Source organism: Chiloscyllium punctatum, unplaced genomic scaffold (genome assembly GCF_047496795.1).
Source record: "Chiloscyllium punctatum isolate Juve2018m unplaced genomic scaffold, sChiPun1.3 scaffold_91, whole genome shotgun sequence".
NCBI lineage: Eukaryota > Metazoa > Chordata > Chondrichthyes > Orectolobiformes > Hemiscylliidae > Chiloscyllium > Chiloscyllium punctatum.
Genome location: NW_027309825.1, coordinates 236603 through 256557, shown reverse-complemented (window position 1 = coordinate 256557; position 19955 = coordinate 236603). Strand labels below are relative to the sequence as shown.

At 44.6% G+C, this 19955-nt stretch overlaps 1 long non-coding RNA gene across 7 annotated transcripts in view; it reads left to right on the top strand.

The window, feature by feature from the left end:
- LOC140471505 (uncharacterized) overlaps window positions 1-19955 on the top strand; it is a 32101-nt gene that overhangs the window by 3208 nt on the left and 8938 nt on the right. For 3 of the 7 annotated variants that reach the window (XR_011957058.1, XR_011957055.1, XR_011957061.1), the window contains exons 3-4: window positions 5139-5227; window positions 7653-7760. This is a non-coding gene — a long non-coding RNA (uncharacterized lncRNA). Of the gene's footprint in view, window positions 1-5138; window positions 5228-7652; window positions 7761-8026; window positions 8207-10950; window positions 10990-13398; window positions 13544-19955 lie in introns of all 7 variants that reach the window. The other 4 variants (XR_011957057.1, XR_011957056.1, XR_011957059.1 and 1 more) reach the window with 3 other exon arrangements.

The window sequence follows — 19955 nt, the reverse complement described above, 5'->3', positions numbered from 1 at the left end:
TAAAACTCACATCTGTGATGTTGGAAACCACTGGAGAAGGCTGAGATGGATCATCCCACTTTGCACTTCTGGCTGAAGATTGCTGCAAATGCTGTCATCTTATCTGGTGCGTGGGCGTGTGAGACCCCTTCACCGGTAAGGGTGGGGATATCTGTGATGTTTCCTCCAGTGAGTTATTTAATTGTCCATCACCGTTCACAACTGGGTGTGGCAGAACTGCAGAGCTCCGATCTGATCTATTGGTTGTGGGATCGTTTAGCTCTGTTGCTTGCTGCTGATGCTGTTTGACATGAAATAGCTTCAGGAAATGGTTTAAGTAGAATCCAAAGAGATCAAACAAATATATCACAGACAAAAGATTAACTGGACCAGAGAATAGGACCCCTTAAAGATTAACGAGGCTGTCTATGGAACCACCAGGGGTGGGAAAGATATGGAAATATTTCACGTCATTTTTACTGGAGAAAGATATGGAAGCTCGAGAGTTTGGAGAAATAAACAGAGAGAACTTGAAAAGTATCCATGTTACAGTGGAGGTGTTACTGGATGTCTTGAATTGCATCAAGGTGGATAAAGCCCTGGGACCTGATCAGATGTATCCCGGAACTTTCTGGAAATCTAGGGAAGTGATTGTTGGGCCTCTCCTGAGGTATTTGTATCATTGATAGCGACAGATGAGGTGCCATTATTTTAAAAAGGTGGTAAGGAGAGGCCATGGAACAAGAAAATAGTGAGCCTGAAGTCAGTGGCAGGCAAGTTGTTGGAAAGGATTCTGAGGGACAGGATATCCATCTATTTGGAAAAGTAAGGAATAATTATTGACTGTTCTCAATGTGGCTTTGTACGTGCACAATCGTGTCTCACTAACTTGACTGAATGTTTTGAAGTGACAAAGAAAATTGATTAAACCAGGCTGTGAACGTTGTTTATATGGACATTTGACAAGATTCCACAAAGCAGACTGGTTAGCAGGGTTACATAACATGGAATGAAGGGGAACAAGCCATTTGGGTACGAAACTGGCTTGATGGTAGGAGACAGAGGGTGATGATGGAGATTTGCTTTGTGGACTGGAGGACTGTGAGCAGCAGTGTGCTACAAGGATCAATTATTGGGTCCTTATATAAATGACTTGGATGTGAATATATGAGATATGGTTAGTAGCTTTACACAAGACACCAAAATTGGAGGTGTAGTGGACAGCGAAGAAGGTTAGTTCAGAATACAACAGGATCTTGATCAGATGGGCCAGTGGAGCAAGGAATGGCAGATAGAGTTCAATTGAGATAAATGTTAGCTGTTGGATTTTGGAAAGACAAATCAGGGCAGGACTTATACACTTACTGGTAAGGTCCTGGGAAGTGTTGCTGAACAAAGAGACCTTGGAGTGCAGGTTCATAGTTCCTTGAAAGTAGAGTCACAGGTAGGTAAGGGAGTGAATGCAGCGTTTGTTATGCTCTCCGTCATGTTGTTGCTGTACAGGACATTGATTAAGGCTCTTCTGGAATTCTGTTTTCAGTTCCAATCTCCCTGTTCCAGGAATGATGTTGTGAAACTTGAAACATTTCAGAAAATGTTTGCAAGGACTTTGCCAGAGTTGGACAGTTTGAGGGCAGTGCGTGTTTGGAGTGAGCTGCCAAGGGAAGGGGTGAAGGAGAGTACAATTACAACATTTAAAATACATTGATTAAGCCACTTCTCGAATTCTGTTTTCAGTTTGATTTTCCCTGTTCTGGGAAGGATGTTGTGAAACGTGAAAAGGTTCGGACAAGATTTACAAAAACGTTGCCAGGTTTGGAGGATTTGGGCTACAGGGAGAGGCTGAATAGGTTGGGGTTAATTTCCCTGGAGAGTCCAAGACTGAGAGGTGACTTCATGGAGATTTATAAAATCATGAGGGGCATGGATAAGGTGAGCAGACGGGGTTCTTTTTCCTGAGGTGAGATGGGTCCAAAACTGGAGCACATGGTTGAGAGGGCAACGATTAAAAGGAATCTAAGGGCAACGTTTGCAAGCTGAGTGTGGTGTGTGTATGGAATGAGCTGCCAGATGAAGTAGTGGAGGCTGATAAAATCACAACATTTAAAAGGCATCTGATTGGGTACGTGAACAGGAAGGGTTTTGATGGATACAGGCCAATAGCTGGCAAATGGGACTCCAGTAGTTTAGGATTCCTAGTTGGCATGGATGAATTGGACCGAAGTTCTGTTTCTGTGCTGTATATGTCTATGACATTAATAAACTAAGATGCATTCCTCTTTTGTGGAGAGCAAGCTGAAGCACAGATAATTGTCCTTGGAGCTGAGAAGGTGAAGCAGTGATTTTGAACTGGTGCAGATTTGGTTCCAAGGTCTTGAATTTGAGGAGAGAGAGGAATTGTTAACACTGTCATAACTTTTAGTAACTACTTTCAAGTAATTGTCAAATAATACAAAGTGAAAATGTGAACATTATTGTACTCAGTAAGTTCTGAGCATCTGGAACAGTCTGAATGACACAGATTCAGCAGGTATTCTGAAAGAGACTTGGAATTTTAATTTTTAAGGAAAGATTTGGGGGGCTGTGGGCAAATAGGAGGGGATTTGGGACAGATTTGCAGCATCTCCAGAGGGAGAGAGTACAGCCCCAATGGGCTGAATAGCCCCCAGGCCCTGTGCTCTGTGGTACTGCCCCATTCACTGTGAATGATGAAGCTCATCCCAGGGCAGAGAGAGGGATTAGCCCTCCACTCTCATCACAATGGGGCCCGGCTGATTGACGGCAGCTCCAGACCAATGGGAGGAGAGTCTGTGTGGTCCTGCAGCCAATGGGAGTGAATGAGGGGTGTGGCCAGCAAGATGACACAGGTCCATGAGCTGTGCAGGTGCCGTGTCACTGGGTGGGGTTGGGAGAGACAGCAGAGACTGGGACAGAGGCTGTGGGATCTGAATTACAAACTCCCGGTAAATTAGAACCAAAAAACTGTGGAAGATGTAAATCAGAAAAAACAACCAGGAGGTTCTGGAAAAGCTCAGCAGGTCTGGCAGTATCTGTGATGAGAAATCAGAGTTAACATTTCAGATCCGGTGTCCCTTCCTCAGAACTGATACTGAGAGAAAAAAATGTTGGTTTATATGCAGAGGGAAGGGTTTAGGGGAGGATGTAAGGATTAAAGGATAGGTGGGAATAGAGCGAGAAGAAGGGTTGGATAAAGGAGTGGATAACGATCTAGCTGGGGGAGGGCTACTAGCTGTTAGTGGAAACTGTTAGTGGCTAACCATAGGTAGTGTGTAATGACAGGCTGTGAGAACAAGTACTGGTGTGTGGGGTAGGGGGGCTAGGACATGGGGTTGCTAAACTCCGGTTAGCCACTAACTGTCTCCGTCGTAAGCTGTTCTCCACAGACATCACTCCATGATTGGAGCTGCAGAGGACAGAGTTGCAGATGGGCGGCACGGTGGCATTGTGGTTAGCACTGCTGCCTCACAGCGCCAGAGACCCGGGTTCTATTCCCACCTCAGGCAACTGTCTGTGTCGAGTTTGCACATTCTCCCAGTGTCTGCGTGGGTTTCCTCCGGGTGCTCCGGTTTCCTCCCACAGTCCAAAAATGTACAGGTTAGGTGAATTGGCCATGCTAAATTGCCCGTCGTGTTAGATGTAGGGGAATTGGTCTGGGTGGGTTGCTCTTTAGACGGTTTGTCTGATCTAAAAATCTCTTAAATATCCTTCCCAACCCCCTCTATACTCCTCAAAGATGTATCTTAAAGTTGTTCTCTTTAATCAACATTTCCAGCATTCGTGAAGCACTTTAGGAGATTTGTCAGTGTGAAAGGCTCCATACAATGCAGGTCGTTGTTGTTAATGTCTGACATTAGGAGAAACAGGAATGAACACTCTCTCTCTTATACCTGATAAACAGCAGCAAAAGCAGGAAGCACTGAGCATGCTCCAGCTCACAAAGGGCCTCTGGTGATTGATCTCAGTGCAGGACCAATAAAAGGATGGGGACGGGGCTGAAAGACAAGGTAGTGCCGGTTGGTCTGAGTGAATGAGGGGCGTGGCTACACTCAACCACGTGATAAGCCTCTCGATTAGTGGTGCTGGAAGAGCACAGCAGTTCAGGCAGCATCCAAGGGGCAGCAAAATCGACGTTTCGGGCAAAAGCCCTTCATCAGGAATAAAGTGATACCACGTGATAAGCTTCACTGGCAGCACTGTGATGTTGTGATCAAGGCATTGGAAATGTGTGAAGGTGCAGGGCATGGTTAAGGAAAGACATATTGATCAGGAAGAGAAGGAAATTTTAATGGAACGGGCTGAGACATTTTACAGAACTTAGTGCACATCGGAAAACACAAATTTGAAAATCCCAGGCCTGTGTTTGTGGCAAACGGGAAAATGCTTCAAATGGTGAAAGGTGTGAGTGATCGCCGCCATCTTTATTGGGGGCAGTGATCCACGGGACATGTGTGTGGCTGCCAACTTTGAGAGGGGCAAGCTGTAGGGGGACGCATGCACAGCCTTCCTTGGCAGGGAGTGGTAGGGCAGGATTTACACAGTGTCAGAGTCAGGATGTTTTCAATGTCAAAGAGTGTGATGCTAGAAAAGCACAGCAGGTCAGGCAGCAGCTGATTGGTGGGAAGGAAGATGGAAACGTAGGACAGGTCAAAAGGGCAGTGCCGAGTTGGAAGGCTGGATCTGGGATAAGGTGGGTGGAGTGGAAATGAGGAAACTGGTGAAATCCACATTGATCCCATGTGATTGGAGGATCTGAACACAGATGATGAGGCGTTCTTCATCCAGGCATCAGATGCCTGGGATTTGGCGGTGGAGGTGGCCCAGGACCTGCATATCTTTGGTGGAGCGGGAAGGGAAGTTAAAGTCTTTGGGCACAGGCTGTTTGGCTTGTTTAGTGTTTTACTGTTACTTTCACAGACCTTTTGTAAGTTAATTTTCCTCTGCTGCCCAACCCCTGACAATGTGCTGCTCTCTCAACGGACTAAATTTTCCACAGTATCTTTGCCAGTGAATAAATCCTTTTTTCAACAAAAGAGTGCATTTTCCTTCCATTTCTGACCATCAAATTCTGCAACATTCTCACTTCCTGTAATGCATTTAGCACTCCCTGAAATATCAACTATGTGTTTCTCTCTCCACAGACACCAGTGATTAATGCCAAAGCCCCATTGCCTGTGGAGAGGGTGATGTTTGACTTCCTTGTACAGCTGCAGTTGGTGTGGTGACTTGGGTAAGAGATGTTACAGATTATTCACTCAGTGACAGTGAAGAGTTGACAATGTGTGTGCAAATCAACAACGGTTTGTGTTTTTATCATTTTTATAATTTCACAGAAATTGAGAATTTCTGACATAAGGCCACAGATGGGGATATTAGGTCAGGTGATCAAAAGTATTGCCAAATAAGCAGGTTTTCAGGAATACATTAAAGGAGGAAAGCAAGTCTGAGAGGGTCAGGGTGCGAATTCCAGACTTTGTTCCCTTGACCGTGTCGAAACAGCCAGACTGGTGAAGCAATACATAAATACATCTTTGGGAGTCTGAAAGAAAATGAGTTGTCGAGGTCTCTCAGGTTGTGTGGTGCAGGGAGACAGGGATGTTCACAGCCAGGAATTACATCAAGGGAGAGAATTTTAAATTGTTGCTTGGAAGGAGCCTTTTGATGGATCAACAAGTTTTGGTGCAAGTGAGCACTCGGGCAGGAGGGTTTTCGATACTCTTGGGATTATATATAAGTTGAATGTGGGAGGCTGGCCAGGACTGTGTTTGGATAACATAGTCTGGAGATAACACAGGGATGGACGAGTATTTCAGTAAATGAGCTGAGACTAGGGTGGAGTTGGGTGATGTCACTGATGTAGAAATAGCAGTTTTGGAGTCGGGCCCCTCCTCATCACTCCCCCTCACCCATTCACAAATATTTTTCGTTGTTCTGTCTGTCTTTTCTGGTTATGTCCTTCTCTCCAATTCTGCTAAGAACTAATACTTGACCTCAAGGTTGTTGGAAAATCCTGCTCCATCTCCACTCTCCCTTTCCTTTCTGAATTCCTCATATGTGGTGTCCATCCAGGATCTATCTTTGTCCCCTCCTGTATCTCACCTACATACTGCCAGGAGGTGACATCGTATTGGTTTCCCATGTACACTGACAATGCCCAGCTCTCTCTCCCTATCATCCCTCTCCATTGCTCCACTGTTACTCATTCATCAAACTGCTAACCACTCGATTGGCTGCAATTTCCTCCACTGAAACACTGCAATGGTTAAACCCATTGCCTTCAGTTGCTATTACAAATTACTTTCCCTTACTGCTCAGCCCCTCCCTCTTACTGGGAAATGCCTGAGGCAGAACTTAACAATATTGCTCTCATGTTCTGACCCCAAGGTAACCTTCTGATCAGACATCTACACAATTGCAAACACCAGGAACTCCAATCTCTAAAATGTTGCTTTTCTCCACCTCACCCCAGCTCCATTGCTACTGAAACCCCTTACCCATGTCTGTGTTGCATTAAAGTTGACAAATCTAAAACAGAACCCTTGATTCTGCAACTGACCCAGAATCTGGTTCTAGGTTCCCTCATGATGGGACACATCCTCTCAGTATTTACCCTGACATACCCCTTAATAAGCCTATATGTTTCAATAAGATCGCCTCTCATTCTCCCCCAAATCCAATGAGTCCAGTCCCAACTTCTTCAGCCTTTTCTTAAAAGATAGTCCCTGCAAACCAGGGATCATCCCAGTAAATCTTCTCTGAATGCTTCTGATGAAGTGATGTATTTCCTTAAATAAAGGGACCAAAATTTCTCTCATTACTCCATATGTGGTCTCACTCGCATATATAAAGTGGCTCTCAGGTATATACTCCAAACTCTTATACTGCAAATCCCCTGAAATCAGGAATAATATTCCATTCCCCTTCCTGATGACCTGTTGTAACTGTGTGCTAGCTTTCTGTGTTTCCTGCACAGTTACCCCCTGGGTCCCTTTTGTGTTGCAGCTTTCTACAGTTTCCACCATTTAAATAGTCCTCTGTTCTTTTATTACCTCCTCCAAAATGAACAACTTCACATTATCCCAAGTTATGCTCCATTTACCAACTTGTCCACTTCTCCGAATCCATCTCTGTAAACTGTTTATAATCCTTTTGGAATTTTACTGTTCTACATTTTCTAGGAGACTCCCCCCTCATTCTTCTAAATCTTTCCAGGGAGCACCAGGCAGTGGGAAGCATGCTGAGTTGCTGTCTTTTCAGAGAGACTCTTTGGAATGACTGGGAGGATCTTGCTGCCCTTTGGTCAGAATGGAGACAACTTGCCCATCGAGCTGCATGAGCCTTTCACCCCCCCCCCCCCCCATGTCTTATTGATGAGGCACAGCGGCAGAACGGAAGGAAAGAAAAGGAAGGAAATCCTGCTCTCCAAATCTCACTGACTCTTGGAACATTCTGTCCCATGTGTCAAAGATCTGCCCTGTTCAGTCACATGAAGTCCCAAGTTGGAAAATCATAGAAACCCACACAGATTTCCCCCTGAACTGACTACTGACCTCCACAAGGGGTAATATGTACAGTCATCCTGGACCAGGAGGAGGGGATGGTGTGAGTTTCTAACCTGAACTGACAGTGACAGATTTTATAAATTTGTATTACAGGATACTACAGGTGGATATTCAGATGGCAATCTCAGTAACTGTAATGCCAAACTCTGATTGAATTACTCCATTCATCAGGACCTCAGGACCTGGATATTTGCACTGTGTGTGAGTATTTTGTTCCAGCTCAATTCCATTTTCTGCATAAAAATTCTCCTTTGAATCAAACCGTCCCTCAATAGATCTCCCCAAAATCTTCAATATGTGTCCAGTAATCCTTTTATGATGAGTTGATGAGTGCAAGGTTTAACATCCTGTTGTATATGTTTTGTAAGCACTTGTCTCTCAGCTCCCCTCAATTTCCTTTGCTACAACGAGAACACCTCAGTTTCCCCAAACCCCTGATTCCCCAGTGTCTGTTTGCTCTCTATAAGGTACACATCAGGATCGTGTTGGAACATTCTCCACTTGCCTTCATCAGTGCAGCCCTCAACAGTATTAAAGAAAGCGAACATCCTCCAGGACAAAGCACTGTGCCTGAGTGGTGTCCCATCCACCACCTTCAGCATTCCCTCTCTCCACCTCCGATGCACAGTGGCATCACTGTGTAAAAGGTAAAGTCAGCATTGTCCTACCAGACCATAGGGCTGCTCTCTCATTAGGGAGAGATGTCTGGTGGTGGTTTAACCTGAAGGTTACCACAGCCCAGGCAAGGGGAGAGGTTGAGAACAAGAGTCCATCTATTGTAGATGGATATTCTTGATATGTATTAACAACACCCATGTCCCTGCAACTAAAATCCCCCATTCCTTGAACCATCCTGGTAACTCTCCTGTGCCCCCTCTCAGGGACCCTGCCATCCTTCCCAATGTGTGGGCAAACTCTGGTTTGCACAGACCCAGCTGCTCTGTGTTCCTGTGGGTGATGTCATCATCGAGCAACACTTGCACTAAACCTCACAGTTTGTGAGGGTGGGAGACACAAATCCCGAAATCATTTGAGATGTATTTAGTGTGCACTTGCTATGCCATGATAGATGACACTTTTCCACATGTACTGGAAAATAGAGGAGGATAATAGTATGGTGGTAGTTTTCAGTCGTAGTTTTCTTTCTCTCAGATTCGATGGACCACCAGAGCGTTTTTCTGTTCTGTAGACCGCTGAGATGTTTATTATAGGAATATGACAGGCTCCATTGGACATCAGGTCAGAAACGGTGATACTAGAATAGATGACACATGATTGGTCGATTTTCTTGGGAGGAAAGTGAGACGCAGAGATTTAAGAGGAAATTCAGAAGCTCAGCGCAGGAATTGTAAAGGGCAATCATCAAGTGAGAAATAAACATTGGGCATCCTGAAAGCTGGAAATAAAGAAAGGCACATATAGCAGAGCTTTGAGAGTCTGGAGGGGATTAGACATGGGGAGTATAATGAAGCTGGAGGAGATGCAAGTTGGAAAGGATTGTGAGGATGGAGGATGTTACAGAGATAGAGATATTTGTGATAGAGGTTTTTGAATTTTGAGGCTGGAGTGGAATTATAGAGATGAGGAATATTTGTAAGGCTGGATGAGATGGCACTGATAGGGAGAGTTCCAAACATAGAGGAATTTACAGAGGTAACGAGTCATAAAGTTACACAGCATCGACACAGAACATGTGGTCCAACCAGTCCGTGTCGACCATAAATTCGAACTGAACTAATCGCACCTGCCTCCACTTGGTCCAAGTCCATCCTAGCATTCCCTGTTGATATACGGGTCCAAATGTTGTTTTCCTATTAGAATCCCATTCCCCTACCCTTTTGCTCTACATTTACCCCGACTAATTCACTCAACCCAATCATTCCTGAACACTATGGGCAATTGAGCACGGTCAGGTCACCTACCCTGTACATCTGTGGATTGTGGGAGGAAACGGCAGCACCTGGAGGAACCCACACTGTCATGGGGAAGAATATGCAAACTCCACATGGACAGTCACCCAATACAGGAATTGAGCCTGTGTCCCTGGTGTTGAGAGGTCGCAGTGCTAACCGTTGAGCCACTGTGCCACCCTGAAATTGTAATTGCATTCACATCTACCACGTCCTCTGCAAGTTTATTCCACATGTGAACCACTCTTGTGCAAAAACAAAAAATAACATTGGAACTTCTTTTTAAAGCCTTACTTTTTAATTTGAGAAAAGGATGTCCCCAATCTTGAATCGCGCCCCCTCCTGGAAAGGGCACCTGCTGTTCACATTACCAAAACTCTTCAGGATTTTATAAACCTCTAATAAGTTCACCCCTCAGCCTCCTGTGCTCCAGTGAAAAAGGACCCAACCTATCCAGACTCTGCTTATAATTCAATCCCTCCGTTCCCATCACCATCCTGGTAAATCTCTTCTGAACCTGCTCCGATTTAATAATATCCTTCCTATAACAGCACAAGCAGAACTGGGCACAGTATTCCAGAAGAGGCCTCCCCAACATCCTGTACAACCTCAACATAATGTCCCAACGCCTATATTCAAAGATCTGAGCAATGAAGGCAAATGTGCTAAACCCCTTCTGAACCACCCTGTCTGCATGTGACACATAGTTCAAAGATCTGAACCCCTCGGTCTCTTTGTTCCATATCACTATCCGAGGCCCAACTTTTAATCAGTCTAAGTCCAGCCTTCGTTTGTTTTACCAAGATGTAATATTTTGCATTTATTCCAATCCAAAAATCACAAACATCCTTCGAGTATAGAGGCAAGAGGAGTATACTTAAGAGTAAAATCAGTAAGGCAAAAAGGGGACAGGAGACCGCTTTGGCGAATAGGGAAAGGGTTTTTACAAATACATTAAGAGCAAATGGGTCACTAGAGAGAGAATAGGCCACCTCAAAGATCAGCAAGGCAGCCTATGTGTGAAGACGCAGGAGATGGGGTTGTTGGGGGGGATACTAAACGAGTGGCATCAGTTTTACTGTGGAGAAGGACAGATTTGTGGGGGTTGTCAAGATTAGAGATCGTGAGGGTGGGTGATGAGATGGGAGGCAATTGGAGGATGTTACAGAGATGCTTGTGATACCAGAGATAGTGATGGTTCTGAGGCGAGAGAGGATTTCTAGAGATAAGGAAGAGTTTAGTCTGGATGAGGTGACAGTGATCTGGGGAGTTGTGAGCATGGAGGAATTCAGAGATAGCGAGAGTTTGAGTCCTAAAATGATACAGAACAGAGACAGACCCTGTGGTTAAACCAGTCCGTGTTGACCATAATTCCCAACTAATCTAATCGCACCTGCCTCCGCTTGGTCCACATTCATCCAAATATTTCCTATTTATGGACTTGTCTAAATGTCTTTTAAACATTGTAATTGTATTCACAGCTGCTTCTTTTTCTGGGAGTTCACTTCACACATGTAAAGGTAAAAATAAATCCCCAATTTATTTTTTAAACTTTTCTCCTCTATTTTCAAATTGTATGCACCCAGGTCTTGAATCCCCCCCTCCCCCTTATCTACACGCTTCATGGTTTTATAATCCTTTAAGGTCATCCCTCAACCTCCTACGCTGTAGTGAAAAAGCATCCCAGCCTATCCAGCTTCTCCTTGTGACACAATCCCTCCATTCATGGCAACATCCCGGTTAGGCTCTTCCGAATCCGCTCCAATTTAATAATATCCTTCCTATCACAGCACAACCAGAACTGGACACAGTATTCTAGAAGAGGCCTCCCCAGCATCCTGTACAGCCTCAACCTAAATTCCCAACTCTGGTACTCAGAGGTCTGAGCAATGAAGATAAGTGTGCTAACCACCTTCTTAATCACCCTGTCTACATGTGACACAGACTAAGAAGACCTGTACCTCTCAGTCTCTTTGTTCCATATCACTACTCAAAGCCTTACTTTTAACTAGTGTAAGTCCTGCCCTCGTTTGTTTTATCAAGATGCAATATTTTGCATCAGTATTTACTGTGGAGAAGGACACGGGAGATGTAGAATGTGGGGAAATAAATGGTGACATCTTGAAAAATGTCCATACTACAGAGTACGGGATGTCTGGAAACGCATAAAGGTGGATCAATCCCCAGGCTTTGATCAGTTGTACCCTAAAATTCTGTGGGAAGCGAGGGAAGTGATTTCTGGGCCTCTTGCTGAGATTTTTGTATTATTGATAGTCACAGCTGAGGTGCCAGAAGACTGCGGGTTGGTTAATACGGCGCTACTATTTAACGAAGGCAGTTTGGACAAGCCCAGGAACTACAGATGCTGTGCTAGACTAGGTGTTGGAGGGAGCCCTGAGCGACAGGATTTGCGTGTATTTGGAAAAGCACAGACTGATTAGGGATAGTCAGCATAACTTTCTGCATGGGAAATCATGTGTCACATACTCGATCTGGTTTTTAAGAAGTAACAAAGAGGATTGATGAGAGAAGAGTAGTAGATGCGAACTATATGGACTTCAGTAAGGTGTTCGACAAGGTTCCCCATGGGAGACTGGTTATCAAGGTTAGATCTCACGGAAGTAGCCATTTGGATATAGAACTGGCTCAAAGGCAGAAGACAGAGGGTGGTGGTGATGGATGATTATTTTTCAGACTGGAGGCCTGTGACTAGTGGAATGCCACAAGGATCGTGCTGGGTCCACTACTTCTCATCATTTATATAAATGAATTAGATGTGAACACGGGAGGTATAGATAGTAAGTTTGTAGATGGCACCAAACTTGGAGGTGTAGTGGACAGTGAAGAAGGTTACCTCAGATTTCAATGGGATTTTGATCAAATAGGCAAATGGGCTGAGGAGTGGCAGATGGAGTTCAATTCAGATAAGTGCGAGGTGCTGCATTTTGGAAAAGCAAAGCTTAGTAGGACTGATACACGTCATGGTCAGGTCCTGGGGAGTGTTGCTGAACAAAGAGACCTTGCTGTGCAGGTTCACAGCTCCTTGAAAGTAGAGGTGCAGGTAGATAGGATAGTGAAGGTGTTTGGTATGATTTCGTTGATTAGTCAGAGTATTGAGTAAGAGAGTTGGGAGGTCATGTTGCGGCTGTTCAGGACATTGGTTTGGCCACTCTTGCAATATTGTGCGCAATTCTGTTCTCCACCTATCACAAAGATGTTGTGTAACTTGAAAGGTTCACAAAAGATTTATAAGGATGTTGCTAGGGTTGGAGAATTTGAGATATAGGGATAGGCTGTACAGGCTGGGGCTGTTTTCCCTGGAGCGTCAGAGGCTGAGGAGTGATCTCAAAGGTTTATAAAATCATGAGCATGGATCAGATAGATAGACAAGGGATTTTCACTGGAGTGGGGGAGTCTAGAACTAGAGGGTATAGATTTAGCGTGAGGGAAAAGATATAAAAGGGACCTAAGGGGCAACTTTTTCATGCGACGGTGTTGTGTTTATGGAATGAGCTGCCAGAGGGAGTTGTGAAGGCTGGTACAATTGCAACATTTATTCGGCATCTGGATGAGTATATGAATAGGAAGGGTTTAGAGGGATATTGACCAAGTGCTGGCAAATGGGACGAGATTAGGTTCGGAAAACTGGTCGGTATGGACGAGTTTGACTGAAGGGTCTGTTTCCGTGCTGTATGTCTGTGACTCACAGCCGGGGATCAGCTCAGTGGGTTTCAGTCTCTTCAAAGGTAAATCTTACTCTGTTTTACTTTTTCAAATCTGCAACATTCAGTAGGGTGAGTGTTTACTAGTTTAAGTGCCTCTGTTATGATCTTTTGGTTGAATGTTTTAAATGTAAAATACAGGTACTAATGTATTTGAGAGTAGTCTTTTGTAAAGCTGTAAGACTCTGCCTTTTTCTGGGTCTACAGATTAAGGTGCAGAGATGGCCATTCGTACAGTGATGTGCACTTCCTGGAGGAGAGTAGGGGGAGTTTGAATGATCCTGAGGATAGCCTACAGGAAGTGATGCAAATCCTCTTGGATCACATGGATCAGATGGAGCGGTGCTTAATGGTAATGAAGAATTTACAAAAGTCAGGATGTGTGATAGGTGGCAGTTTCAGGCCGAAAAACTGCCGATACAGTCAGGTAGATGGGTTACCTCTCGGAAAGGTAGGAGAGGGAGGTAGGTAGAGAAGGAGTCTCCTGTGGCTATCCCCATCTGAAACAAGTATACTATTATGGATAATGTAGGTGGTCATAGACTCTCAGGGGAATTTTGCACTGACAGCCAAGTTACTGCTACTGAGACTGGCTCGACTATAATGAGAGGTATATCAGATTCCAAACGCTCAAGGATGATAAGGGACTCTGTAGTTGGGCACAGACTGCCCTTTCTGTAGCTGACAGACATCAGAATGGGGTGGTACCTCCCTGGTGCCAGGATCAAGGATGTTTCGGACAGGTAGCAGAATATTCTCAAAGGGAAGAATGACCAGTGAGAGGTCATTGTACATTGGTACCAATGACATAGGAAGGGGAAGAGATGAAGTCCTGATGAGAGAATATAGCAAATTAGCCTGGAATATAAAAAAGTAGGTCCTCGACCATAATATCTGCATTACTTCTGGTGCTACATGCTAGTGAGAGTAGGAATAGCAGGATGGAGGAGATGAATGATTGGCTAAGGAGCTGGTGTAGGGCAGAAGGATTCACATCTTTTGATCATTGTAAGCTCCTCTGGAGTAGAGTTGACCTGCATAAGAAGGATGGATTGTACCTGAATTGGAAAGTGTCTAATATCCAGGCAGGGAGATTTGCTAGTGTTACTCAGGTGGCATTAATCCAGTGAGGGTAAACCCAAAGAGATAGTGAGAAAAGAGGTAAGTCTGAGGCTGGTACAGTTCAGAAGTCAGACAGTCAAGACAGGCAAGGGCAAGGCACAGAACCAGGTGGAACTGACAAGTTACGCTGCATTTACTTCAATGCAAGAGGCCGGACAGGGAAAGCAGATGGGCTCAGGGTATGGTTTTGAACGTGGCACTGGGATATCATGGGTATTACAGAAACGTTACTCAGAGATGGGTTGGACTGGCAGCGTAATGTTCCCGGGTATCGATGCAAGAGGAAGGATAGGAAGGGGGACATGAGAGGGGGCGGAGTGGCCTTTTTGATTAGAGGTAGCATTACAGTTGTGCTGAGGGAGGATATTCCTGGGAGTACGTCCAGTGAAGTTATTTTGGTGGAACTGGGAAATAAGAAAGGGATGATCACCTTGTTGTTATTACCTGCGTGGGTTTCGTCTGTTTGCTGTGGTTTCCTCCCATTATCTAAAGATATGCAGGTTGTGTGGATATTCCAGGCTGAATTGCCCATATTGTTCAGGGATGTGCACGCTAGGTGGATTAGCCATGGGGAATGCAGTGGTAAGGTAGGAGTCTCTGAGGGTCCGTGTGGTTGTGATGAGCTGAATGGCCTACTTCCACACTGTCAGGGTTCTTTGATAATTCTACTAGTTTTAAAATAGTTACAGAAAATAATAGACCAGATCTAAATGGTGTTCTAAATTGGACAAAGGCGAATTTTGACAGTACAAGGTATTCCTTTGCTATTCCCAGGCTGGAAAGTGGGAACATAAGAACATAAGAAAGAGGAGCAGGAGTAGGCTACATGGCCCCTCAAGCCTGCTCTTCCATTTAATAAGATCAGGGCTGATCTTTTCATGGCCTCTGCTCCACTTTCCTGTTCTCTCACCATAACCCTTAATTCCTTTCCTGTTCACAAATCTACCTTTTGACCTAACGATAGTCAAGTCGATAACCTAAACTGCTGCACTCAGCAGCAAATTCCACAGATTCACAGATTTAGCTGAAGAAGTCCATCCTGAACTCAGTCCTAAATCTGATACCCCCTTATTTTGATGCTCTGCTCCCTAGTTTAAGCGACCCCTAGCGGAAATCACCTCCCTGCTTGTATCTTATCTACTCCGTTCATAATTTTATTTTTTTTCCCATCCAACCTCCCATATTTCGAAATTCCAATGAGCATACTACCAGTTTCCTCAATCTCTCTGCATACGCCAACCCTCTGAAATCCTGACTGAAACTAGTGACCCTCCTCTACACTCCCTCCTGTGTCAGTACATCTTTGATAATGTAAGGGGACCAAACCTGTACACAGTACTCCAGGTGTAGCCTCCCCAGCACCCTGTACAGCTGCAGCATAACCATCCCTCTAGCAATGAAGGACAATATTCCCTTCACTGTCTTAATTACCTGCTGTACCTGAAAACCAACTTGCTGTGATTCGTGCATAAGGACACCCAGCTCCCTCTGCACAGCAGCATGCTGCAAGTTTTCACCATTTCATCATCAGTTTGCTGTTAGTCTGACCAAAATGGATGACTTCACGTTTCCCAATCTTGTCCTTCATCTGCCAGATCCTTACCCACTCACATAGCCTATCTGTATCCCTGTGCAGACTTACAGTGGCCTCGGCACACATTGCTCTACCACTCATCTTAGTGAAGTCTACCTTTCATGAATCGATGCTGTGTCTGCTCAATGAGATAATTTCTATCCACATAGCTCACTATTTCTTCCTTAAGAGATCGGGCATTTTCCCCACCAAAGAAGTTATGCTAACAGGTCCATTTTAAAATATTCGCATCACATTTGTAGCTTGCCAATCTGTCAGATCTGTCCCAGAGTCCAGCAAATTTTAGTGAATTATCACGAGTGCATTTGCTATTTACCCACTGCCATCTGTTAACGTCCCCTGGGATGCACTCCATCACGGCCAGGAGACCCATCTACCTTTCGGCTGTTATCTTTCCCAACACCACCTCTTTACTGAGAATGATTGCTTCTTTGTCCTCATCTGCCATTGCGTCCATAGGCCTGCAACAACGAGAGTACACAGACAGTATGTTCCTGTTAAGGCCTTAATAGGTAGTGTAGGGAATGCTGCCTGTCGAGAGAAATTGAGAGTCTCGTCAAGAAAATGAAGGAGCGATACGGCAGGTGCAGACAGCTGGGTTTGTGTAAATTCCTGGAGGAGTATAGGGGCAGTCGGAGTCTCCTCGAGGGAAACCAGGAGAGCAAAAACGGGACATGAGAGAGCTTTGGGAAATAGGTTCCCAGAGAATCCAGAGATTCCAGAAATACACTAAGGATAAACGAGTAACCAGGCAGAGAATAGGGACCCTCAAAGATCAAGAAAAAGGTCCTATTTGTCCGAGATAAGTATATACCTGTCAGGCAGGGCGGAAGCTGTAGAGTGCAGGAGCTGTGGTTTACAAAGGAAATGGAATCTCTCTTCAAAAGGAAGAAGGCGGCTTATGTTAGGATGAGATGTGAAGCGTCTGTTAGGGCGCTTGAGGGTTACAAAATAGCCAGCAAAGTCCTAAAGAAAGAGCTCAGAAGTGCCAGGAGGACACATGAGAAATTGTTGGCGGATAGAAACAGGGTAAACCCTAAGGCTTTCTATAGGTATTTAAAGAATGACGAATAAGATTAGGGCCAATCAAGGATAGTAGTGGGGAGTTGTGTGTAGAGTCAGAGGAGATAGGGGAAGCACTAAATGAATATTTTTCAACAGTATTCCCTTTAGAAAATGACAATGTTGTTGAGATTACTGAGATACAGGCTACTAGACTAGGTGGGATTAAGGCTCATGAGGAATAGGTATTAGAAATCTTGCAGAGTGTGAAAATAGATAAAACCCATTTGGCCCAGTGAACTTATCCCAGGATCCTCTGGGAAGCCAAGGTAGAGATTGCCGAGCCTTGGCATTGATCTTTAAATCATCATTGTCTACAGGAATAGTGCCAGAAGACTGGAGGATAGCACATGTGGTTCCCCTGTTCAAGAAGGGGAGTAGAGACAACCCTGGTAATTATAGACTAGTGAGCCTTACATCAGTTGTTGGTAAAGTGTTGGAAAAGGTTATAAGAGATATGATCCAGAAAAGAATAATTTGATTAGGGATAGTCAGCACGGTTTTGTGAAGGGTAGGTCGTGCCTCACAAACCTTATTGAGTTCTTTGAGAAGGTGACCAAACAGATAGGTGAGAGTAAACCAGTTGATGTGGTGTATATGGATTTCAGCAACGCGTTCGATAAGGTTCCCCACAGTAGACTATTGTACAAAATGCGGAAGGATGGGATTGTGGGAGATAAAGCAGTTTGGATCAGTAATTGGCTCGCTGAAAGCAGACAGTGGTGATTGATGGGAAACGTTCATCCTGGAGTCCAGTTGCCAGTAGTGTACCGCAAGGGTCGGCGTTGGGTCCACTGTTGTTCGTCATTTTCATAAACTACCTGGATGAGGGCGTAGAAGGATGGATTAGTAAATTTGCAGACAACACGAAGGTTGGTGGAGTTGTGGATAGTGACGAAGGATGTTGTACGTTACAGAGAGACTTAGATAAGCTGCAGAACTGGGCTGAGAGGTGGCAAATGGAGTTTAATGCGGACAAGTGTGAGGTGATTCACTTTGGTCAGAGTAACTGGAATGCAAAGTACTGGGCTAATGGTATGATTCTTGGTAGTGTAGATGAGCAGAGAGATCTCAGTGTCCAGGTACACATTTCCTTGAAAGTTGCCACCAGGTTGACGGGGTTGTTTAGAAGGCATACAGGGTTTTAGCTGTTATTAACAGGGGGATCGAAATCCGGAACCATGATGTTATGCTACAGCTGTACAAAACTCTAGTGAGGCTGCACGGTATTGTGTACAGTTCTGTTCCCCACATTATAAGGAGGATGTGGAAGCTTTGAAAGGGTGCAGAGGAGATTTACTAGGATGTTGCCTGGTATGGTGGGAAGGTCTTACAAGGAAAGGCTGAGGGACTTGAGGCTGTTTTCGTTAGAGAAGAAGGTTGATACGTTACTTAATAGAGACATACAAGATAATCAGATGGTTAGATAGGGTGGACAGGGAGAGCCTTTTTCCAAGAATGGTGACGGCGAGCACGAGGAGATATAGCTTTAAATTGAGGGGTGATAGATATAGGACAGATGTCAGAGGTAATTTCTTTACTCAGAGAGTAGTCCGTGTATGGAATGCTTTGCCTGCAACGGTAGTAGATTCACCAACTTTAAGTACATTTAGGTCGTTATTGGACAAGCAAATGGACGTACATGGAATAGTGTTGGTTAAATGGGCTTCAGATTGGTATGACAGGTCGGCGCGACATTGAGGGCCGAAGAGCCTGTACTGTGTTTTAATGTTCTATGTTCTATGAGCAATATGCTGTAAGGATCGTTTCTGGGTCCACTGCTTTTCTTCATTTATGTAAATGTTTTCTATGTGAATATAGGAGGCATGGTCAGTGACTTTACATAGATACCAAAATTGGAGGTGCAGTGGACAGGGAAGAAGGTTACCTCAGATTACAATGGGACTTCAAACAAATGGGCTAAGGAGTGGCAGATGGAGTTTAATTCAGAAAAATGTGAGGTGCTCCATTTTGGAAAATCAAATCAGGGCAGGACTAATATACTTAATGGAAAGGTCCTGAGGAGCGTTGCTGAACAAAGATCTTGGAGTGCAGGTTCATAGTTCCTGAAAGTGGAGTCATAGATAGGCAGGGTAGTGAAGAAGGCGTTTAGTATCCTTGCCTTTACTGGTTAGTGGATTGAGTACACGAGTTGTGACGGCATTTTGTGGCTGTTCAGCACATTGATTCAGCCACTTCTGAAATTTTGCTTTCAGTCCTGGTTTCCCCGCTATCGGAATGATATTGTGAAACTTGAAAGGGTTCAGAAAAGATGTGCAAAGATGTTACTAGGGTTGAGGGTTTCAGCTATATAGGGATGGGCTGAATAGGCTGGGGCTGTTTTCCCTGGAGCATCGGATGCTGACAGATGACCTCAGTGGTTGATACAATTGTGAGGGACATGGATAGGGTGATCAACCAGGATCTTATTCACAGGTTAGGTGTGTCCAAATCTATGGGGCACAGGCTTAAGGAGTGAGGAAAACAATTTATAAGGGATCTGAGGGGCATTGTTTTCAAGCTGAACGTGCTATGTGTATGGAATGAGCTGCCAGAGAAAGTGTGGTGGCTGGAACAATTGCAACATTTAAAAGGCAACATTTAAAAGATTGGGTAAGTGATTAGGAAAGGTTTAGAAGGTTATGGGCCAAGTGTTGTCAAATGGGACGAGATTAATTTAGAATATCTGATCGGCATGGACAAGTTGGACCAAACGGTTGGTTTCTGTGCTGTACATCTCGATAACACTGAAACATTAAAATAAGATACGTTTCTCTATGTGGAGAGTTAGCAGAAGGTCGGATAATTCTCCTTGGAACTCAGAAAGTTAAGCAGTGATTTCAACTAGGAGCAGATTTCTTACAGGCAAATGGGAGGTGAGTTGGGACAGACTGGCACCATCTCCAGAGAGAGAGAGTACAGCCCCAATGGGCTGAATAGCCCCCAGTCCCTCTACTCTGTGATACTGCCCCCTTTCACTGAATGT